The sequence below is a fragment of the Ceratotherium simum genome, chromosome 6, assembly GCF_057802395.1.
Source record: "Ceratotherium simum simum isolate JZ-2026a chromosome 6, ASM5780239v1, whole genome shotgun sequence".
Lineage (NCBI taxonomy): Eukaryota > Metazoa > Chordata > Mammalia > Perissodactyla > Rhinocerotidae > Ceratotherium > Ceratotherium simum.
Window position 1 is genome coordinate 45,475,454 of NC_141905.1, and position 25,493 is coordinate 45,500,946.

Sequence of the window (25,493 nt, forward strand, 5' to 3'; positions counted from 1 at the left end):
GTCAGACTTAACATTAGTTCAGGGCCTTTTCTTGGAATCTCTACATCCCGTGGCTTCCCATGGGAAGTTTGGAGTAGAATGTTGGCAAAAGTAGAATGTTGGCAGAAAATAACAGAACATATTAAGTTTCTATGAAAAATTAGGAAGTAATTAACAAGGCAACTAATTGCTTTTCAAATTGAGTTGGCCTCTGTGAGTTATGATCCCCTCTATGAAGGCAACAAGTCAGATCGGGTTTTAGAAACACCTTTCAATTTATTAGTAATGTTTTCAGTTTATTTCATGTCTTTTTAACTGCAAGTAAAGCCTAATTTAATGCAAATATAGGGAGAGGTTAAATATGATCAAGATTAATTTAAAAATCTCTGAATTATGAAGATATTTTCCAGAAGTTAATTCGATAAGGATTACTCCCTCTCTCTACAAGTTACAGATATGAAAAATTCAATGTCAGAAAAACTGAATTAAAACGTTGACTTGATGTCTACTGAAAGTCGAGAAGACTCTGAACATTGCATCTTTGAGTTATTAAAAAGCCAGATTTAAGAAATGTATGGACTAAAAGAAAATAATATTTTGAAAAAGCATCAAGAAAGAGAGGATTCTCACTCTCAAATCTCTAATTCTTGACTACATTTTCTAAATAAGCACGAAATGGTGGCAAAGCGTTTTAGCAAAATGATGCTGTTGAGAGAAATAAGCCACAGCCACGGTTAGAGGATGCAAATTTCCTTAGTGGCAAAAAGTATAGAAATATGCAAGGTTGACCATGCAGAGAGCAATATAATTTGCTTGTAGACAGAGGTTACGGCTTCTGAGGGCTCCTGGTCCCCAGTCCTATGCCTGCTGGTGTGGATCTGATGAAAAACAATTCCAGCACATTCATGAGGGTTTAGTGTGTGTTTCCCCAGTGTACTCTCTTTTACTAGGCCAGACTCAGGCCTGGCTCATGTATAAAATGGTACTAATAGCAAATCCTTACCTCCTGTTTGCACTATGCTAGGTACTCTCCACACTTCTCTGGAATTAACTCTTTTGTTCCCCTCAGAAACCCCATGAGGTAGCTACTATTATTTTCTCAATTTATAGATGAGAAAAGTGAGTCACAGAAACAATATGTAACCTGCCCAAAATGTACAGCTAGTCAGGAGTGAAGCCAAGATTCATAGCCAGGAGCTCTGACTACATTAACTGCCTCGCAGGTGGCAGAGCACTGGGCTAGGAGTCAAATCACTGGGATTCAGTCCCGGATCTGCTCTTAACTCTCTATGGGACGTTACAGTTCATCACTCTGGGCCACAGTTGTCTTCTCTTACACAAATATTGCTTTAGAACTAGGTGCGCTTTAACGTCTTTAACCATTTCCGATGGTTGGTATGTTATTTACCTTAGAAAAATAATAGCACGGGTAAAAGAAATACCAAGTGCCCTAAAGAACTACTATATTTGAGAGCTTCATTTTAAAGGTCAAATAGTCTAAGTTACTTAATTCTGAAATCCAAAGCACCATTTATGTCTCGCAGTTTTTGTGGTTTATGTCACTTGAAGCTAATGGATTATTTTATGACAATTTTTTCCCTAGTTGCTCTACACAATAGACACGTAAACAAGTACCATTCCAATTAAGGTCTCATAAAGTACTAATGGTGATTGCTCTTTGCCATCCGTGGGAAATCCAGCTTTATACAAACACTTCTTATTGTTTTAAGAAAGTGGTGTTTCTTAGGAGATCTTACTAACCGTTGTTTTCCCTCATGATTGGCATGCCATCTGACCTCATGTGGTTTGTACCTTGAACAAAATGAATGCAGGTAGATGCCTGAGGGTTCATTGCCTTCTTATCTATGACCCTATGACTGAATTACTTTGCGTCTAATTTAGCACTTAAACACATTATACTGTTATCATGTATCTATGTGCCTGTTTTCTCTACAAGAATTCAAATTCCATCTAAGCAGGTGTCATGCTTCTCTACAAACTTAATGATATTATAGCTATATTGTGCTTAACAACTCAAGTTGGTGTTTGTTTAAAATTTTATTTATTTATTTTTACATATTGCCTTGCCTTTTAACCTGGTTAATCAAGATTTCCATGTAATATTTGAATGAATCATTGATTTTCAGATAACTAAAATACTCTTTCAATTAAACTCTCTTGGGCCTGATTACAACACTGAGAGTAACACAATATATCACTTCCCTTTACATTAAAATTAGGAGCCTAGATTTGATGATATCTTTATGAATGCTATGCATCTATCATATAGTTTTCCACTGATTTAACCCCAATGGAGAAATCAAATGTCAAGAAAATTGTTTTTTCCTAACAACTGGTATATTTTTGTTATATGGTCACAGACTATGTTGTAGTTAATAATGTTTTCCTTTTGGTTTGTCTGCTGGAGCCTCAAAGTCAGATATTTGATTCATCTTTAGCAATTTTAGAAGATGAATGCAATACACATGTGGCATGCTCATTTTCTCTCTGGTTTCCTTGAGATATTCTGCTTCTATTCTCTGTCATCTTTCCCTTTAACTATTTTTATATTATTATACCTTATGTATTTTTAGAAAAGACTTCATATCTATTTTGAAATTCTGAGGGGTATGTGCAAACAGATGATTACTAAATACTCTGTTTCTAAGAGTCTATGCGTTCTAAGCCTGCATTTTTCCCCCATACAAGTTTAGAGATGTGAAGTACCATCACCAGTTTCTGATACATAACATTTGTCCTTAGTGGTCTGGACAAGTACAAAATTATAGTTTTGTTGGTATTTGTATAAATGGACAAGACCAAGTCTATTTCTGTAGCCACAAATGGAATGTCCGGATAAAATAATTCTGCACATATAAGTTTTACCCTCTTTCTCTTCCCGTTCTGTACACAAATCAGTCTTTGTTGTCACTGAAGGGAGATCTAAAATAATCTCACTCATATAGTAGTAACTCAATTTACATTATTAGTTTGATTGTAACTTAATTAGGAATTGCCCTGATTTTTATTACTTAAAATAGAAACAGGACTATTCTTTCCAGGCTAAAAATGTCTGAAGAATGAGGAAAGTTTGGGTCCTTAAAAGTAGTTGAAAATTGGCTCTCATAACTGGAAATTTACTTTAAAGTAGAAATTTTGAGGAATTTTATGGGTTTTAAGCCATTGGACACGATACATGAAGAGGAAGTAGTTTATTCAGTGAATGGCTAAATCATTTTGCCTTTCCTAAATTCACTGGTGGCTCATATATTTCAAAGTGTGATCACACTCTAGTGGGATTAAAAATTTACTTAATGCCTGCCTGTCTTTCAGATGATTAAATGTGTAACAATCCAGGGTACGGATGTGGAATATTATCTTTTGAGTCAAGCTTGCATTTTCTTGTAGGAGATTTTATATGTCATAGAGCAGGGGGTGATTGTGTGTACACTCCTATATTGTGTTTCCAGACCTGTATCTTCCATCTTCTTGTAGGAATATTGACACTCAGTTTAAAAATCTCAGAATTCTCCTGAAAGTGAGGACTGCATTGCAAAACACAATTCCAAAGATAATTTAGGCAAATAAGAATTACTTTTGCCTGAAAATGTCTGTAATTTCTTAAACCTCCATTTAACTTTGTGTTGTACTGACCCGACGGAGGAGACCTATAACACCACTTTAAGCAAAAATGATAAAAATGAGCTTTTAAAAATGTTTGTATTTGTATTTCTCTAAATACATTATAACTTAGAGTTGCCTATTAATATTACCAATAAAAAGAGTAAACTACTGGATTTTAAAAAAATATATTATGAAGAAAATTTAGTCCCAAGTAAGTTATAAAGAATGGATGGCTTTCTTTAGTAGTTCCAAGTAATTTACATTAACGAAAACCAGCAGGCCTGGAGCAACATTATGCACGTAAAGAAAATATAATTTATATTGGTTAGCTCATAAGTCACTGTACATCTGAAAGTTGCAAAGAGACGTTTTTCTAATTATTCAAAAACAGGAGCAGAAATATATGGATTCACAAAAATACGTTCTAATAAATAGTATCACTAAAACTCTAAACTAGAGATTCCCACAAGCAGATCCTGAAACTTTATGTAGTAGCTATACTAGTTTTTGTAAACTTAAATCTCTTTTTTATAGTGCTTCATTTTATTTGTTCCTAGGATTTTTTTCCTAGACAGTCATGACCTCTTACAATCCCAATAATCTATAAAAAGACAAAGTCAGTGAGGTTCATAGTAATTTGAAAGACTTTATTACCACCTAAAGCCAATAGACCCCAAGATATGCTTCAAGCTAATATTGAAGATCTCCAATCCAGAGTATATAAAGTAAACTCTAACAAACTGATGAGTGAAAATAAAACAAAACAAAGCCAGAGATAATAGGATTGGAATAGACACTGCATGAAAAGGATATAAAAATTGGCAAAAAGTATATAAAGAGCCCTTCAACTTTATTGACTACTAAGGAATTATAAAATAAACCACAAGAAACTACCACACGTTCATCAGAGTGGCTAAAATACAAAAGACAGACAAAGCAAAATTTTGAAACAACTGGAATTCTCAGGTATTGTTAGTGGGATATAAATTAGTACATTTTGGAAGACAATTTGACATCACCTATTAAGTGTGAACATATGCACATCCCGTCTCAGAAAGTCTACTCCTACGTATTTACCCAACAGCAACACATACATGTGCTCATAAAAGATACATACAAAAAATAGATATGTTCACTATTCTTAATATCAAAAAGTTGGAAACAACCTAAATGTCCAGCATGGTATATATATTAACTGTAGTATATTTGTACAATGGAATTCTATAGAGCAATGGAAATGAATAAATTATTCCTATGTGCAACGACATGGATGGATCTCAGAAATATAATATGAGCAAAAGAATTCAGACAAATTTCCTAAGTCTGTTTATAAAAAGTTCAAAAACAAGAAAAACTAATCCAATCAGAATAGTTGTTATTCCTGGGGGGAGGCTGATAGTGCTCTATTTCTTGATCTAGATGCTGGTTAAATCTAGAGATATAATTTGAAAAATAAAGTTTAAAAAGATGTTTAAAAAACTCGAAATTCATAAAAACTAAAAGGAAGAAGGTTATTCAACTTTCTGGTAATTTTAAGCTATTCTTCTTGGAAGATAAAGTAATTCTGACAAAAGCGGAGGGGTTCATATTTTTCTTGTTAGTCCTTGGTTTAGTTAATATTAAGGAATTATTTTTATTTATTTTTTTTTTGTGAGGAAGATCAGCCCTGAGCTAACATGCATGCCAATCCTCCTCTTTTTGCCGAGGAGGACCGGCCCTGAGCTAACATCCATTGCCAATCCTCCTCCTTTTTTTTTTTTTTTCTTTTCCCTTTTTCTCCCCCAAGCCCCAGTAGATAGTTGTATGTCGTTGTTGCACATCCTTCTAGTTGCTGTATGTGGGACGCCGCCTCAGCATGGCCGGACAAGTGGTGCATTGGTGTGAGCCAAGGATCCGAACCCGGGCCGCCAGTAGCGGAGTGCATGCACTTAACTGCTAAGCCACAGGGCGGCCCCAAGGAATTATCTATTTTTAATGCTTGGTGAAATGGTGCCACTTAGATTTTTTTATGACTTCTTGCAAAAAAGCATGGTTGGGGAAGATGGAACACTGTTTTATTGGTGGCAGTGACCCAGATATGCTGGTAATCAAATACAGTAGATTGGCTGGAAGATGGGATTGGGAGAGAGAATGCAAGTTAGTATGAACGAGAACTGGAGCTTATCTGGTTCTTGGTTTCAGAACCCAGAATTGTAAGCCAGAGAGATGAGATTTGGACCTGAAAATTGTGTAATCATGTCCACGGGTCAGAAACAGATTGATAAGTCCTTGCAAGACATATGAGCACAGGCAAAGGCCTTGCTGCTGGTTTATAATATAGGGCATTGAGGAGGAATTCAAGCTGGATAGGATGAATAAGTGAAAGGGAACAGATTGAAATCTTAGAAGAGCCAAGTGGGAGAACGATTCAGACACTCAGCAGAGACCAGGCATTCCAGGAAAAGAAGTGTGTCTTCCAGACCTAGAAAGCCCTGGCGGTGAGCTCAGAACACACTCACTGGAGGATTAAGTAACATCTGAATGTGGCAAGGCCACGTGATACTGAGACTAAGGGAGGGGCTCTTTGTGGATTAGAGCTAAAATCAGAGTGTGGGACGAGGCTGAGACCACAGGGCAGTGGCGGGGGGGAGGCACATCTGTAGGCAGTAAATGAATAGTAGCTGCTGCTCCTTCTGTCAACAGGAATTACTAAGGGAACTGAGGAACTTTTAAGTTAATATTGATTAAAGTTTAATCAAATGCTATGAATATGTTAAATCCCAAGATCACGAAAATTAAAGTTAATGAATACAAAACATAAAGGCCAAAAATGTAAAGTTTTAATATTTAAATCTATATCTCTTTTCCTAAAGCATAATGACAAAGACAAACCTGGATTTTTATCCTTTAAACACTACTGGGCTGTGTAACCTTGGACAATTTTCTTAATTTCTGTAAGCATCAGGTCTGCAAAGTGATGGCAGTACTATCATACAAATTTCTTATGAATATAAATGAGAAAAAATGCATATAAAGCACTGAGCATAGTGCCTGGCTCCTTGAAATCTCTAAACGTCGTTAGTTATTTTAGCTGAGTAATTCTTTTTACCTATAAGATAATAGAAATCTCACACTCAAAATGTTCTAAATTCAGCATGCACATTGCATATAAGTTATTAAAAACACAATTCTATTAAATGTTCAGGTATTTTATCATTGTCCTTGAAACCAAATAGTGAGCCTGTCTTTCTAGAACTCATCCTTAGCATCAGTATAGAATACTAATTTTTCTTCAGTATAGAATACTGAAGTTTCCTTCATAAGTAGTGACTAGATAAGTTCTATCTTTGAAATACACTTTAGTGTATTATTTTCACTAAAATATTCCATTGAGAAATAATCAATATATCTTTTTCAACTTATATTTTAAATGAAATAGCCAGTTCTCATATATCAGCAATGATCAGATTGATATTTATGAGACATATCTATATGTTCTAAATGAGTATTATCTGAACACTGTGTTATGAAATATTTGTGTATATATTTTCTTTAATAATTATGAATGACTTGGTATTTTCAATAATTTCAATAATTATCAATGACTTGGAGTTTTCCTTTCAGGAAGCCATAGCAAATTTAAGAAAAATATAATCTCTGTCGGGCATGAGGTTCTGAGAAACAAACCCTAATAGCACAGCTAGGAAAAATGTCAACCTTAAGGTAGTATCAGCATCAACTTATCCAGAGAACAATTTTCAAAAGAATATTTTTTAGAAAGGTCATGTGGGGTGTTTTGGTCTTTATCACATCATACCATAGAAAAACCATAATATTGGGGGAGGTTATCTTCTAGCAATTAATATACGTCTGAGAAGTGGAAAAACATCTTGAAGTTCTCGTAAATAAAATATGAAAATAATCAAGAAGTTAGTAAAGTTTCTTAAATAGGCTTTTCCAGAAAGAAGGTGCCAAAGCCACCTAAAAAAATCATCCCAGACTGGAAAAGGCAAGCAATTTAAGAATGTTAAGGAGATCCCTTAAACTCCCCTCTTGTAGATAGATATGGTCAAAATGCCATTTTTCAAAGAAAAAGTATTAACAGAAAGCTCTGAACAGCAGAAAATTTATCTTTCAAGATTATAAAATGAATTATCTGTTAAAAAAATTGAAAAATGAAGCAGTCGTTTCTCTGGCTTTAATGAATCACAGCATGACACATAATCTTTTCTGGCACCTCCCGAGCATATTAACTTTGGGTTATGTTAATAATCATTGTGAAAATTAGGGATAACTGATGAGAAAAGGAAAAGAACACAATGAAAATGTGTATCTCACCTACATTATAAAGGTCCAATTAGCACTAAATGCAATTAAAACATTGAATTCTCTTTCAACATGTCATTTAATGGAGCAGCACCACTACGATGAGGTTATAAACAACTCTATTTCCTGCCAGTGTTTGTGTTCTCCTTTGTCCTAAAAGAGAGATGTAGAGATGAAACTACTAGTCTCAATTTAATTCCTACTGGACTCTGATAGTATCTACACAGAAAGAGAAAAAATAAGAAATATTAAATTGCAATTTTTAATGAAATCTATCAGTTCAGTACAGTTGTCATTTCTCTCTGAAGCAAGGAGCCTGGCAACAGTCTTCAGCCTACCACTTACTTCTCTCAGTACAGTGAGTTTACTGGCAAACCTGCATGAGCCTTAGAGTCAAAGATTATAGATTCTGCTCGCCCACTGTGTGATTTGGGGTCATTCACCGAGTTTTCTGCGGTTCAGGAACGGCATTTACAGAATGGCCTTTATTTGATCTACCTACCAGAGTCACAAAAATTAAATAATTCTCTATTCATAAAGTGCTTAGCCCAATGCAGGACACTGGATACACACTCAGATTATCTCTTATGTTTTCCCAGATCTTTCTTGAATATAATCTTCTAATCATTACTCTTTTTCAGTACCGACACTCAACTGGCATTTAATCATCATGATCTATGTCAGTGCCAGATCTTCATTGGTTGAAGAACTATTTAGATTAGAGCAGATTGGCCAAAGGCAATTAGGGTAAAGACAGGTTGGCCAATGCTATTTTTTGGCGAAAACAAAACAAACAAAAACTAGCAACTTTATTAAATATAAATGTTGTCTAGTAACTATCTTCCAAGCTTTTGTACTTTTGGTGTTCTGTGGGGTGGTTTTATAGCAACTTACAGATTTTATGCATCCTTTTAAGAATATTTCTATTTTTAAAAATAATTTTACTTGATTACTTTTTTCTTGTGGAGGAAGCTCAGCCCTGAGCTAACATCCGATGCCAATCCTCTCTTTTTTTGCTGAGAAAGATTGGCCCTGGGCTAACATCTGTGCCCATCTTCTACTTTGTATGGGACACCACCACAGCATGGCTTGACAAGCAGTGTATCAGTGTGCACCCGGGATCTGAACCCGCGGACCCAGGGCCACTGAAGTGCAGTGCGTGCCCGTAACCACTGCGCCACCAGGCTAGCCCCTTGATTACATTTTAATTCTACTTTTTCTATTGTATATTGATTGAAATAGAAATATACTTTCTTTTGTTTGACATAAACAAAATTCCTAATGGTGGGTAAATGACTGAAAATAGTAGATTATAAAGCCATAAGGATGGTATGATCTTGGTTATAGAAAATCTATATATATACTTTGCATATACATTGTAAATATAAAAGGACATGTATAAAGATATCAATAATGACAACAAATGAATATAATGATAGAGTTTTTAATATTCCTTTGTTAATTTTAATTTTCTTATATTTCTCTAATAAGCAAGAAGTAATAAAATACTTTAAATATTAGGCACATTGTAAAAGACTATTGGCTATTCAACTTATAACTTTTCATGTTTACAAATAACAGAGCAAGAATAATTAGATGGAAATTATTTGTGAATTTTTAAAAAGGAAAACAGAGGGAAATCAAAAACATTTTAATAATTTTGAAAAAATAGATTCATAAATTATTACAATTCCATCCATGGTTTTCAAAAAATAAAAAAATTTTTAAAAACCAGCAATTGGGAATACTAATATTTTACCAAATCTTCTCAAGATAGAATTGTAATGTTGGCCACTCTGCTTTGTAGCATATTTTTTTGGGCCCAGTTCTTTTTAGAATTTCATCCAACAAAAAACTATTTCACAGTAATTTTAGTTTAGTGTTAGAACTGTTTCTTTTTAGCAAACTTGCTAGATGGTGCTATAGATGTAAAATACATTATGTTATAAAATAGAAAAAAAATAAATATATATATGCATATGTATGTATACATGTGTGTTTGTATGTTTACATATATATGTGTGTGTATATATAGGTGTGTGTGTGTGTGTATAGATGTATATATAGAGAGAGAGTTCTAAAATACCACCAATTTAAATGAAGGACATTGTAGAGGCAACTTTTTTTGTTGAATGTATTTATTCAAGAAGACAGATTTTATTGTCCCATGTGCAAATAGCACCATTCCAATCTGTAAATATAGCCTTCTTTACTATTAGTGTCACTTTAAGTAAAGGCTTTTCTTGTGGTAATCGTTAGTTTAGTGTAACACTTTATATTCAATATATTTTTGAAAGTTCTCAATTTATTTTCCAAAGTAAAAGGTTTATAAATTGAATTGGATTTTTCCTTGACATCCTCTTTTTCTGCAAAAGCAATGATTAAGGTTTTTCTTTTTGTAGTAAAGCTTTTTGTTTGTGCTTGTTAATTTCTTATTAGATAGGCAATAAAATGTTATCAGAGAGAATGTATGGAGAATTCAACATTCAGATTTAATTTTCCAATGCCCGGCTATCTGCTTCCCCTGATTTTCTATTAAACTTAGTAATTGAAGGATAAGTGGGCTTCTTGTACATTATTCATGTTCTAAACCTTTTTGTAATAATGGAAAATGCCATTATTTATCTTTTAACATTAACTTTGCTTTAAAGTTTTAAAAATATATATGAGGATGTTTAAATGAAAATATACTCAAATCTTTTTACGGAGCATGGTGGCACAAATTCATCCACAAATGATGGACATACTGTGTTAAATAATCTAACGATGGGAACAAAAGTAAGCTTAAAAAAAGTTTATGTCCAAAGGAGATTTTTTAAAAACATAGTATATATTCCACTTTAAATTTTAATTTTTGAAATAGATTTTACTAGTCAATCTGGATAGCAAGTGATGAAAAATATAAAAGATGAGAAAATTAAAAATAATTAAAATTAAAAACAAATATGAGATTAACCTTACTTCATAAACCTTATATTCTTAAAATATTAGTTTATCCCAAGGTCAAATAACTTGTAAAATTAAATATATTAAAATAAAATTGTCTTCTTTATTGTAAGTTTTGGGCCCATGAGTTAAGTCGGTGGCCATATAACTCTAAAATACATGCTGATTGTACGCTATGCAGTCTTTGCTATATGTAATATACATGATAGCTACTTGATTTGCATTCTTAAATATTCCAGCTGTTTCTTGATAAAACTTTTCAAAAATTACAAGTTTTTAATCTCTGGTAAGCATCTTAATATAGTAATATAATAACAAAAATTCCCTATTTAGATACTTTTGCTTTGCTGTCAGTAAAAAATATGGCATTCATTAAAAAGACATCAATAAATATATTTTTTAAGTGGCAGATTGATTCTGTCATCAAATATTTCCTAACTACAATCTGCATGCAGGCCCTGGCTGATGAGGCTTATGAGATACAAAGATGAATTAGGAAATAGTCCTGCTTCCATGAATTTACAGCCAAGTACAAAATGTTGAAAGTAATAAGTATCTTTAAATGTACAATAAGTGACAAGAAACAGAAGAGATTAGCTGTACAGCTACAAAGTATTCATAGAGAAGATGGCAACAGCATGGTAACAACAATAATTAATCTTGATTGTTTACTTTGTGCCAGGCACTGTATTTTACACCTCAGTGAATACTCACAGCCACCCTATTGATCATATCCTATTTTCCTCATTGGTAAAGTTGAGGAACTAAGCCCTAGAGAATTATTTTCCTCAACTCATATAGCTAATAAGTGGTAGAACCGAGCTCACATCCATCAATTCTAAACATTGATTTCTAAACCACAATGATATTCTTCCACCAACATTTAAGCCAAACATTATTTGACTACTTACTAGACATGATAACTACAGTAAAAAATGTGAACAGAAACAACTTTTATGTGTAATGAAGACACATGAATATTATAATATGCCAAGGTAAATACTATAGTAACAAATATATAAAATATACTACTGGAAACATGCAGCTGGAAGCAGCACTCCCTAGGGGAGTCAGGACAGCCTTCAGAAAAGTAGAGTCATTTAAGCTGAGGTTTGCTTGCTTTATTCAACATGATATATATTCAGTGTGTGTGTGTGTGTGCACGTGCCTGTGTGTGCCATAGTATAGTCCAAGAGTGAACATCATTTGGTCTAGCAGACAATGGATGTTTTAAAGTAGAAGAAACCATGCATGCAAAGAATTAGAATCATGAAAGAACATAGATTGTTCAGAAAAAACTAGGTAATGTGGTTTTGGGGAAATATAAATAGAGTAAATGTCAGGCAAGGAGTTGGTATGGTAAACTGGGATCAGGTTGAGACTATTTCATGGACTTGTCTTAATGTTCATCTTCTGGCAGGTGAGAGCTATCAGTTTTTTTTAAACTATTGCTGGCGTAAAAAATGAGACATGAGAGCCTGAAATTGGGCAGTGTCAGCTTGATACATAGTCACAGAACTGAGAAATATTGCAGAGGTAGAATGCAGAAGGCTTGCTGATGGACTGAAAGTAGGGAGGCAGGGGGTAAGATAAAACAGTTGGAGAGGATACTGATATTTTTAGCTCAGTTCAATCCATAGGTGGTGATGGCCTTACCATGCAAAGAGAATACTGAAAGAGAACCAAGTACAGTAGCCAGAAGAGGGATGAGAGGGTGGGCATTGAGAAGAAACTAACTGGGTCTAGATTAGTGAGTATATTGTAACTAAGGAAGAACTAGAGAGTTTGAAATAATGAGTATGTCATTAAGTTGCTTTGAATGCTGAAGGATTTAGACTGTAAAACTACAGAATTATTGCAAAAGTACAAATTGCTTAAACATTTTAATAAGTAAACTTTCAGTAAATATCCATATTTTGTGATTCAAAATCGACTTTCAAAACCAGTTTCCTAGGGGCTGGCCTAGTGGCGTAGTGGTTAAGTTCACACACTCTGCTTTGGTGGCCCAGGGTTTGCAGGTTCACATCCCAGAGCAGACCTATGCGCTGCTCATCAAGCCATGCTGTGGCAGTGTCCCACATACGAAATAGAGGAAGATGGGCACAGATGTTAGCTCACGGTGAATCTTCTTCAGCAAAAAGAGGAAGATTGGCAACAGATGATAGCTCAGGGCCAATCTTCCTCACACACACACACAAAAAAAAAGTTTCCTCTCTCAACTAGAGAGCTCAAATTGTGTATGTGTTTTCTTTTGTTACTATGTCTATTGACTAGAATACAATTTATTTCTTTTCCACATCAGTGAAAAGTTAGAAAAATGATTTCAGAGTTCATTTCAAAGCATCATTGAGGAATGTATGATCAGTTATTATATTAGCAATATTGAGGAAAAGAACAAAACAATTATTTTTTGAGGTAATAATATTTATTTTCCAAAATACTCTACAAAGAAAAGAAAATAAAAGTAAAAAAATTGAAACTTTAAAAAAAAAGCTTCAATTATTACATAAATGCAAGTTTTGCTTATTTTGAACTCTCATGACTTCTGTAATACAGAATATTTTAGTGTGTAAATTTAAAAAATAATAAAAAAGGAATATTTTGCTATTCTTCAGTTCAGTTTCCTCTTTAATTTTTCAAATAGATGTTATTCCATGATATTTGGCACCACTCTTTAATTAAGAGTAAATCTTGGCAAATTCTAACTACGTATAATAAAATAATAATAAATATCCTGTAAAGGTCTTGATAATTTAAAATGTGTTGCATGTCTCTACATACCACTATTAAATTGTTGTTTCTATACCAAGTTGTATTTATTCATTAGAATGTCTCTGAATGGTATTAGACTTTTAATTAACTATACAAATAGTAAATAGACATATTCAAATTAGGAAGTATTGATATTGACATTCATTTTTTTAACATTCATATGAAGAAATCAAACACTAAGCTTTCTTTTAAAACATTTCTTTCCTCTCTTTTTTGTTTTTGCACAGGTCTTGAATAGTCTTAAAATAGATCAATCTACGTGACATTTTCCTTGTTTGTATTTTATCATATGTTGGATATATTGTCTTTAAGGGCTTTAAGATGAAGGGGGTTTTTTGTAGTTCCTAAAATACAAGAACAAGTTAAAGGAGTTTAAGAAGCCAAAGTTCTGTTCTTTTTGCCTCCTGCAAACACTGCTTGACGTGCCGACATTGGTAGATGAAAAAGTGAGATTTGAGTATTTTCACCTTGACATTCTAAAATACTTTCACTCTATTTCAAGGAAAATGAGTCTTCAGTGCTGTTACATGTTAAAATTGGGGTCTAATAGAGAAGCTAAAGTTAAAGTTAGCATTATTGGACTTTAATGGGCTTTGGATGTTCTTAGGACATCATTAATTATTCCACTAATATTTCTGCATCTATAGTATTCATTTAGGCAACAGAGGGGAACAGTTATTTAGGTTGTTAGAAAATTAATGGGCTCACCTATTCCCCTGTATGATAGAGTCAATTATTTGGTGATTTTCTCTTAACGTTGGGCACCTGTGTGCATTGAAATTTCCAGATGAGGCCTTAGCAATGCATAAGTGGTTGCCTGTGTCTTAACTTTCATTTAAAGATATAATTATAGCAACTGTAATTAGAATATTCACTTCTGACTTTCATTTCTTTAAGACAACTCTAGACATAACTTTCCTGATTTTGCTCAGTAAGAGAAACTCACAAATGTCAGTGAATCAAATCTTTCAGGGTCACCTCTTTCAGATAATAATGACTGTGCCAGGAGCCCAGTGTAAATTTTTGATTATAGAGAACCTGATGGAATAAATAAAATCACATTGATTCTTTAGTAAATTTGATTTATTTACAGTTTCCATGATGAGTCTTTTCCATGAGAAGTTTTAACTTTTAGGCATTAATTTAACCAAGCTTGTTAGATGTCTCCTTACTACTATCTAAAAAATGAAGGAATAGATTAATAATTTTTTTTTATTTTTTCCTTTTCGTACAATATCTATATGTATTTTCCCCAAATTTTAAGAAAACAATGCAGCTTATATTCATAATAGTTTGTTTATGTAAAAAATACCACATGGCTGTTTTGCTTTATTCATGCCTAAGTTCACTAATGACATTTTAGGCAAATTTCCTTTCAAACTAATTCTTCTCAGCAACACAGTATGCATCAGGACTCACTTATAATATTGTTAGAGGTTTAAAATATCAGGTCTTCCTTTACTTCCCTCCAAAAAGCCAGAAAGTTAAAATTCTACCTGAAAATGAGTTCTAAATTAAAATAGTAATGAATTTTGACTTATGTTTCCAATCACTTTCCTTCTTTTAGGGATGACATTTTATACAGTAGAGTGTATTCTATCCAGTGTGAATAACCTTGTCTGTTAAGTGGAAGGTAGATTTACATTTGTTGTAATTACAGATATAATAGATTTTACCCCCATAATTTTTTTTTCTGGTTTTCCTTCGGTATGTTTTGTTTATTTTTTTCTATTTTTCTTTTTCTCTCCTTTTAAAATATTCTTTCAGATGGTTATTTTTTTCTTACCCTGGGTGTCTCTAGTATATTTGAGAAGTTATACACAAATAAGGATTACCTTAGAAATTTTAACATACACATACCTAAAAATATCAATGTCCCCTCCATCCTGAACATTATTTAGAGTCTTAGAACACATATCTCCAGTCACTCTCATTCCAGTTTACATATTATTTTGGTTGGATATTTTACTCTATCTTTTTTTCAACCACATACAACAATATAATTATTGTTATAGAATCCACACTTAATACTTTCTTTGCTTTTCCGTTTCTTCCTAAATCTTGGATCTTCCATCTGGAGTCACATTCCTTTTACTTGTAATTAATTTAGAATTTTTATGGGTATCTTTTCAGTGATTGTCTGAAAAAGTGTTCATTTCACTCTTGTCTTTGAAAGACATTTTCGTTAGGATTGGAAATCTAAATGCATAGTTATTTTCTCTCTCGAATTGGAAGATATAATTCCTCTAGCATCTGCCTTTCAATGTTGCTGTTAAGAGGTCAACTATCAGTCTACTACTTCTAAGACCTTCTAAGACTACTTTTGGGCTGGGGTGGGATGTGGAATGTTCTGCAGTTTCTACATGATGTGTGAGTTCTAGGTGTGAGTTACTTGTTATTTGCCTTGTTTGTAGTTTATTGGGCTTCATCTGTGGATAGCTATCTTTAATCAGCTCTGAAAAAATTTTGTTCCGTTCTATCTTCTATTTTTTGAAACTTTGAAAGTTTGCTTAACTTTCTCACTCTAAATTCTATATCTCAAACTTTTAGATTTTTCATCTTTGTTGCTCTGTGAAGTATTCTGGATCATTTCTTTTGCCCTATCATCAGTTCAGTAATTCTCTCATCAGCTATGCCTAATCTGCTAACAACTTCACCTCTGAGTTTTTTTTTTTTTTTTTTTTGAGGAAGATCAGCCCTCTGCTAACATCTGCCAATCCTCCTCTTTTTTTGCTGAGTAATACTGGCCCTGGGCTAACATCCGTGCCTCATCTTCCTCCACTTTATATGGGATGCCACCACAGCATGGCTTGCCAAGTGGTGCATCGGTGTGCGCCCGGGATCCAAAAGCGAACCCCCGGCCACCGCAGCAGAATGTGCGCACTTAACCGCTTGTGCCACTGGGCTGGCCCCCATTCACCTTTGAGTTTTTAATTTCAATTATTATGCTTTTCATTTGAAGATGATACTTTTTTTTTATACATTTTTATTGATGTTTTAATAGTTTTTAACATTGTGAAATTTTGGGTTGTACATTTTTGTTTGTCCATCACCATATATATGTCTCCCTTCACCCCTTGTGCCCAACCCCCACCCCCACCCTCATAGTTCCTGGTAACCACAATACAGTTTTCTCTGTCCATGTGTTGGTTTATATTCCACTTATGAGTGAGATCATACAGTGTTTCTCTTTCTCCTCTTGGCTAACTTCACTTAAAATAATACCCTCCAGGCCCATCCATGTTGTTGCAAATGGGATGATTTTGTCTTTTTTTATGGCTGAGTAGTATTCCATTGTATATATATACCACATCTTCTCGATCCAATTGTCAGTCGAGGGACACTTAGGTTGCTTCCACTTTTTGGCTATGGTGAATAATGCTGCAATGAACATAGGGGTGCATGAGCCTCTTTGGATTGTTGATTTCAGGTTTGTTGGATAGATTCCCAGTAGTGGGATGGCTGGATCATAGGACATCTCTATTTTTAATTCTTTGAGGAATCTCCATACCATTTTCCATAGAGGCTGCACCAGTTTGCATTCCCACCAGCTGTGTATGAGGGTTCCTGTTTCTCCACATCCTCTCCAACATTTCTGGTCTTTTGTCTTTGTGATTATAGCCATTCTAACAGGCATGAGGTGATATCTTAGTGTTGTTTTGATTTGCATTTCCCTGATAATTAATGATGTTGAACATCTTTTCATGTGCCTATTGGCCATCTGTATATCTTCTTTGGAGAAGTGTCTGTTCATTTCCTCTGCCCATTTTTTGATCGGGTTGTTTGTTTTTTTGTTGTTCATTTGTGTGAGTTCTTTATATATTATGGAGATCAGCCCCTTGTCAGATGTATGTTTTGCAAATATTCTCTCCCAGCTCGTGGGTTGTCTGTTCATCTTGATTCTGGTTTCATTTGTCTTGTAGAAGCTCTTTAACCTGACAAAGTCCTACTTGTTTATTTTTTCTTTAGTTTCCCTAGTCTGGGTAGGCATGTCATCCGAAAAGATTCCTTTATGACCAATGTCAAATAGTGTGTTGCCTATATTTTCTTCTATGAGTTTTATAGTTTCAGGTCTCACCTTCAGGTCTTTGATCCATTTTGAGTTAATTTTTGTGAATGGCAATAGCAGATGGTCCACTTTCATTCTTTTGCATGTGGCTGTCCAGTTTTCCCAGCACCATTTATTGAAGAGACTTTCCTTTCTCCATTGTATGTTCTTAGCTCCTTTGTCAAAAATTAGCTGTCCATATATGTGTGGTTTTATTTCTGGGCTTTCAATTCTGTTCCATTGATCTGTGTGTCTGTTTTTGTACCAGTACCATGCTGTTTTGATTACTATTGCTTTGTAGTATGTTTTGAAGTCAGGGATTGTGACGCCTCCTGCTTTGCTCTTTTTTCTTGCTTTGGCTATTCAGGGTCTTTTGTTGCCCCATATAAATTTTAGTATTCTTTTTTCTATTTCTGTGAAGAATGTCATTGGGATTCTGATTGGGATTGCATTGAATCTGTAGATTGCTTTAGGTAATATAGACATTTTAACTATGTTTATTCTTCCAATCCACGTGCATGGGATATCTTTCCATTTCTTTATGTCATCATGGATTTCTTTCAATAATGTCTTGTAGTTCTCATTGTGTAGGTCATTTACCTCCTTGGTAAGATTTATTCCTAGGTATTTTATTCTTTTTGATGCAATTGTAAATGGTATTATCTTTTTGAGTTCTCTTTCTGTTGGTTCATTATTAGCATACAGAAATGCCACTGATTTTTATAGATTGATTTTGTACCCTGGTACTTTGCTGTAGTTGTTGATTATTTCTAATAGTTTTCCAATGGATTCTTTAGTGTTTTCTATATATAAAATCATGTCATCTGCAAATAGTGAGAGTTTCACTTCTTCGTTACCTATTTGAATTCCTTATATTCCTTTTTCTTGCCTAATTGCTCTGGCCAAAACCTCCAGTACTATGTTGAACAGGAGTGGTGAGAGTGGGCAACCCTGCCTCGTTGCTGTTCTCAGAGGAATGGCTTTCAATCTTTCCCTGTTGAGTATAATGTTGGCTGTGGGTTTGTCATAAATAGCCTTTACTATGTTGAGGTACTTTCCTTCTATTCCCATTTTGTTGAGAGTTTTTATCATAAATGGATGTTGTATCTTGTCAAATGCCTTCTCTGCGTCTATTGAGATGACCATGTGGTTTTTATTCTTTGTTTTGTTGATGTGATGTATCATGTTGATTGATTTGTGGATGCTGCACCATCCCTGCATCGCTGGTATAAATCTCACTTGATCATGGTGTATGATCTTTTTAATGTATTGCTGTATTTGGTTTGCCAAAATTTTGTTGAGGATTTTTGCATCTATGTTCATCAGCGATATTGGCCTGTAATTTTCTACCTTTCTATTGTCTTTGTCTGGTTTTGGTATCAGGGTGATTTTGGCCTCGTAGAATGATTTAGGAAGTGTTCCATCTTCCTCTATTTTTTGGAATAGTTTGAGAAGGATGGATATTAAATCTTCCTTGAATGTTTGGTAAAATTCACCAGAGAAGCTGTCTGGTCCTGAACTTTTATTTTTGGGAGGTTTTTGATTACTATTTCAATCTCTTTACTTGTGATTGGTCTATTCAAACTCTCCATTTCTGTTCGACTATTCTCATTCTTCATATTTTTAAGGTCTCTATTATTTACTGAAACATATTTGCTTCATACTGTGTCTATTAATTCAAATATCTAAAGCTTTTGTGAGTATGATTTTGGTCTTTTTTTTTTTTTGTGCTGAGGAAGATTGGCCCTGGGCTAACATCTGTGCCCATCTTCCTCTACTTTATATGTGGGACACCTGCCACAGCATGGCTTGATGAGCAATGCATAGGTCCACCCCTGGGATCTGAACCTGTGTACCCTCGACTGCCAAAGCAGAGCACTTGAACTTAACCACTACGCTACTGGCCTGGCCCCCAACTTTGCTTTTTTATCTCAACAGACTTTTTCATGATATTTTGTTTTGTGTTTATTTTGAGAGTTATTTTACTCTCACTTTTCATCATTCTTGGAACTTTATTTGTTAGAATTATTTGTGACGTAGTTTGAAGGTGGCTTTTTTGAAAAAAATACTTGCTCCGTCAGAAGGCTAGGCCATTATCAATTAAAGGTCACTTTTCTCAAATTCTCAGATTCTGGCTTTTCTATTCATTCAGGTAGAGTTAAGGACCACTGGATTTATGAATTCAGAATATTGTAGTTTCTCCTTGAGTTGGGCAAATTAGTGATATGTGACTAAAGGCTGTAAACACCAATGAGAGCTTGTGTTTGGTTATGGATTCTCAAGGAAGTTTTTTCCCCACTGCATTCAACGTCAAGTTTTAAGCCAGGCAGTTTTATTTGCAGTTTTGGGGTGGTGGTCACTGGTAAGGAGAGATGAATTTCTCGTTCACCCTTAAAGTGAGAATTTAGATTTCTGGGGAGGGAAGTCTTATTAGACTCATTTCCCTGAGTGGGCCTTGGGTCTTGCCTCCTATTCTCTGAGCCACTCAAGATCTCGTAAATTAAATTTTAAGTTCACCTAGATCATCACAAAACCCTTAAGTGAAAGCCACCATCAGCACTAAGATTTTTGTATTCTTGCCCTCACTTAGTTTTTGACCTGCGTATTTGTTATTTTCTTTTTATCTCCCTGATCTATCTAGGAAGAATTCTTAAGACTGTTTATCTAGATTTACTGTTATTTTCACTGGATTTTTTACCTGGTACTTTTATTCCTGGTCTGACATATTGAATGTAGTGGTTATGGTATATGTTTTAGAATGAGACCTACACTGTGCTATCAAGTATTTTTGTGATTATGAGCAAGTTACTAATCTCTCCGTGCCTCCATTTCTTCACCTATAAAATAATAACAATAAAATTTACTCAATGGAAAGGATGTCATGAGATAATGTATATAAAGTATTTACATAGCACTTGGAAATTGTAAGAGTTCAATAAATGTTAGCTTGCAGCAGTAGCAATAACATTATACAAATAATGGAAATGGACTTTGTGGTTTAAAGAGCACTGGACTGATAGTTGATCAGACTCAGCCAGACTCAGTCACTGACTTTAATGGCTTCAGTGGCAATGATAGGGGCAGAATTCTAGCTGCAGTTAAGGGATGGTTGTGAGGTAAGAAATTGGAGACAGTGATTGTAGAAAAATTTTCTGAGGAGCTTAACTGTGAAAAATAGGTATAGAATTTGTGAGAATAGTGTCAGAAGTGGGTATATAGTAAAAGAAAAGTCTCATTTTGTTTTAATGAGAGAGACATAGATGTTTTATAGTCTGTAGAGGTAAAGGTTAAAAGGACAGACATAAATAGAGCTGATAAAACATTAAATGCAGAAGACATGGGAGAAATTCACATCAAAGCATAAGCACTTTCAATGAGAGAGAAGAGTCAGCTGCTCCTCTGAGATATGAAGAAAGACAGTAAGAGCAAGTGCAGATATAAGTACTTTTTAATGTATAGGATGAGAAGTTGAGAGACTTCATACTTCATAATATCAATTTTTATGTGAATTACAGCTTCCTCATCTCTGGAGGAGACTCTGAAAAAACTATATGATTTGAAGAAAAGGGTGAATTTTAGAGTGAGATAGAGAGCTCACACGCATAGCAGATTTTCCAGATAAATCAAAGGAACAGTTGAACTCAGAAACCATGGACTTATAGTAACAATCGTCTGCCTGATTATTTAATTTCTTTCATCACTCTTCAGTTATCCAGGAGTATGTCGATGGTTAAATTGATTCAAGAGGAGAAAGTTCCTGGTGTTGTGGAAGGACAAAAAAAAAAGTGAGAACAGTGTGACTGGCTGTAAAATCTACAATGGAGAGAGAATGGAAATAAGCCCTGAAGTAATGAGAGCAGAGGGAGTGTTTGTGGAACTGAAAATTCACTGATGTCAAAAAATGATGGGAGGTTGTGGTCAGAAATTGATACATTAAAATTTATGCTCCAGAGATGGAGTGTTTCCTTAGGAGAAATATCTCCATAAGCCGAAAGACTAGAGTGTGGTTATGAAATTGAATTCATGCAGTGAGGCAGTCCAAAGACTGATGCAAGTTATTTATGGCTAAGAACTTGAAGACGGTTTGTTGGATGCGTCATCTACATGGACACTGAAATTCATAGAGGAGGAAGAAGTTGAAGTGGAAGAGGTAGACTGAGAGCTAGATGCCTAGTTTCTCATTATATCCAGCAACAAGGAAAGGTAGACAATTGAGGAAGAGGTTTTGCAAGGTTGATACAAAAGTGATCAGGAAACAATAAGAAAAGCTGGAAAAGAAAAAAATAAGATAGTGAGAGCAAAGTGCATGCAGTTTGAGCTGTATAAGAAAAAAAGTTCATTAATGCATTATTTTAAGGGAGTTACAATCTTACAATAATGTGTCTGAAGTAATGAGTTTAAATTGACTTTGTGCTTAAATTTGCATATTCATCAATAAATGTCATGATACAGAAAAAACATTAAAATTTTTGAATATTACTATAAAAATTTAGGTTATTATATTAGTGTCATACTGTACTTGGCTATATAATATATATATCTTAAAATAATATTTTTTAACTAATACTCTTCTCATTTTATGAATAAGGAAACCTGAAACTCTGAGTGATTAATTTTTTTTAAAATGACATCTGACTTCTAAGTCTACTTCTCACCAAAACACAATACAAAAAAACAAACAAAAATTAAAAGTAGGAAGCAGTAATTATCTGTCTCCATCTGACTTATTTTGCTTAGCATAATACCCTCAAGGTCCATCCAAGTCTTTGCAAATGGCACAATTTCATCTTTTTTGTGGCTGAGTTGTATTCCATTGTATATATATACTGCATCTTTGTCTATTCATCTGTTGATGGGCACTTAGGTTGCTTCCAAATCTTGGCTACTCTGAATATTGCTGAAATGAACATAGGGGTGCATATATCTTTTCAAATTAGTGTTTTAATGTTCTTTGGATAAATACCCAGAAGTGGAATAGCTTATCATATGGTATTTCTATTTTTAATTTTTGAGAAATCTCCATACTGTTTTCTATAGTGGCTGTGCCAGTTTGCATTCTCACTAGCAGTGTATGAGAGTTCCTTTTTCTCTACATCCTCTCCAACACTTGTTATTTCTTATCTTTTTAAAAATATTATATTTTTAATAATTCTGATGGGTATGAGGTGATATCTCATTGTAGTTTTGATTTGCATTTCCCTAATAATTAGTGATAAACTAGACTTTTGGTGAACATGATGCAGTCTATACAGAAGTCAAAATATAATTATGTACACTTGAAATTTATGTAATGTTATAAACCAATGTGACCTCAATAAAATAAAAAAAAGTAGAAAGTAAATAGATACAATGCACTCTGCTGAAACTCTTGCTTACTTTCCACACCTTGAACCAGATTTTAAATTGCTCTGTTAATTTTATCAGTATTTTTAGAGTGACTTGCTTTGTATTTAGATATATTATATCTTGTGATTAACTTCATAAAAAGAACATTCAGTTGTTAATTCTATATGATTATAATGTGCATACCCTACATTGACCAGAGTCATATTTTATAAATTGGTTTTGCTCTTAAATCATATGTTTGTTGAAAACTGAATAGACTCAAAATTGAACTTGAAAATCCTTTAAATTTTTCATAAGTATAGTACCTACTGGAATTTTTATCATTCACTGTTTAACTTACTAGTATTCAACTATGCATACTTAGGAAAGAGGGGAGAGAATTGAAAGAATGCTAATGATTCTGGCAACTATCTTCAATGAGTGTTTTCTGAAATGAGATCTTTGAGATTCCAAAGTCGATCAAGCCCATTAAAAGAAATAGAAATTTAAAGTGGAGTCATTACTGACAATATATATATGACAGTAGAGCTTTATATTTCTGAAAAAAAGGTCCAGTAAACATGATTTTTTAAAACCCTGTATCTCATTTTTGACAATTTGCTCCAAAGGTACTATGAAAAATCATCAAAGAAAATAGATATTTCTGAGTTATAATTACTAATTCCATATCCCAACTTTTGTATTAAATGATTATTTGTTTCAGAAAAGGGATGTTTAAAAAGCAACTTAACCTGTTCAGATAAAATATGGCTACTTTGTGATTATCATAATTTAATAAATTAGGAATACTGCAAAGTGAAATTACTTGTTTCTTGAAATTGGAAGTTAATCAGTGAGAACTGTGCAAAGAAGCTTAATGTACCAAGCAATCACGATAATTTTATTGTAACCGCCTTTTGTTTTCTAAATGTGATTGTATTGTGTTAAAGGGTTTATTTTAAAATATAAAGGTTTAGAGTGTTACAACACAAAATTGAGTAAAGGAAGTCAGATAGAAAACAGAACACATATTATGATCCCATCAATATAAAGTTTAAAAATAGGCATAACTAACCAATGGTGTCAGAAATCAGGATAGTGGTTTCCCTGGGGAGCTGGGTATGACAGGAAGGGCATGAAGGACATTCTGGGATGTTGGTAATGTTTTATTTCTTGATGCAGATGCTGGTCACAAATGTGTATATTTTGCAAAATTTTCTTGAGCTATACACTTATGATTTGTACATTTTTTTGTCAATGTTTGTTACACCTCAATAAAGTTTGTATTAACAGTAAAAAGTTCATTTCAGGGGAAATTCCATCTTAATCATAAGTTAAAGGAGAATATTTAACCAAATCTTTGACTGATTTGGTGTTAATTCCAAATTTGCTCACAGTATGTAAAAGAAATCTAACAGGTGGAGAGAGTTATTCTAAAACGTTTTAAATGGTTAAGCGCATATAGAATTTGAAGCTAGAGTCAAGCTCGTGCTGAAACTTAATACACATTTGCTATTATTTACTACTTTGTCATTATTTATATCCCAACTTTACCATTTACTATGTAGCCTTTGGCTATTAAATTTAACTAAAATTAAAATTTCAGTTCCTTAGTCACGTTAGCCTCATTTCAAATGTTCAATAGTCGTATGTAGCTAGTTGCTACTGTATTGGACAGAGCAAATTTAGAGTATTTTTATCATTGCAGAAAGTTGTATTGGACAGCAATAAATTATATAATTAGAATAGTACATTCCTCAGAGAGTTTTAATTTTATTAAATAAGATCATTTTTTGTAGAATTCTTAGCATTGTAATGGCAAATCATAAATACTTGATACATGATATTTAATAATAATATCTTTGGTAAAAATAAGAATAACCAGATAATGAAAATAATAATAATAATAATACTGTAAAACTTATATTACCTAGTATCATGAATAAGGTGTATAAATAGCCTTGTATAAATTCACTTAAATTCTCCTATCCACCAATCCTCTTCAAAATATTTCACTATGAAATAATTCTTAAATTGAAATTCTGAAAAATGTCCCTGAAGTAGAAGCCATAGAGCCAGACTAATATGTTATGCTCACAGCTTTATTAAAATTTAAAAAAAGTATTCTAAACAACTATTTAAATTGTAAATGTTAAGAAATCTTAACATGTAGATCATAAGTACCTTCGACCAGGAAAAATCTGGTTAATCTAGATATAGAATGATGAAAAAGGAAGCTGGATTAGAATTCTAACTCCCTCTAATTATTAAATGGTGTTAACTAATTAGAATTGTTTTGTACATCTCTCAATTTATTGGTTAAAAGCTTTGAACTTTATCTTGTCATTTGAAATATTTTAGTGCATTGTTTTATTTTTTCCCTTTTAGGAAATAGATTAGATTAAAACACAACCACATGCTATGCCTATTACACAAGAGAATGGTTAGGTAAAGAGGCAGTCTCATCCTTAAACCAATTTGGATCACAGCCCAG

General features: G+C 33.6%; 1 protein-coding gene across 7 annotated transcripts in view; it reads left to right on the forward strand.

Annotated features, from left to right (window-relative positions):
* The window catches only part of PCDH15 (protocadherin related 15), a 1,681,754-nt gene that overhangs the window by 1,587,646 nt on the left and 68,615 nt on the right, over positions 1-25,493 (forward strand). The gene's annotated exons all lie outside the window — the stretch shown is intronic.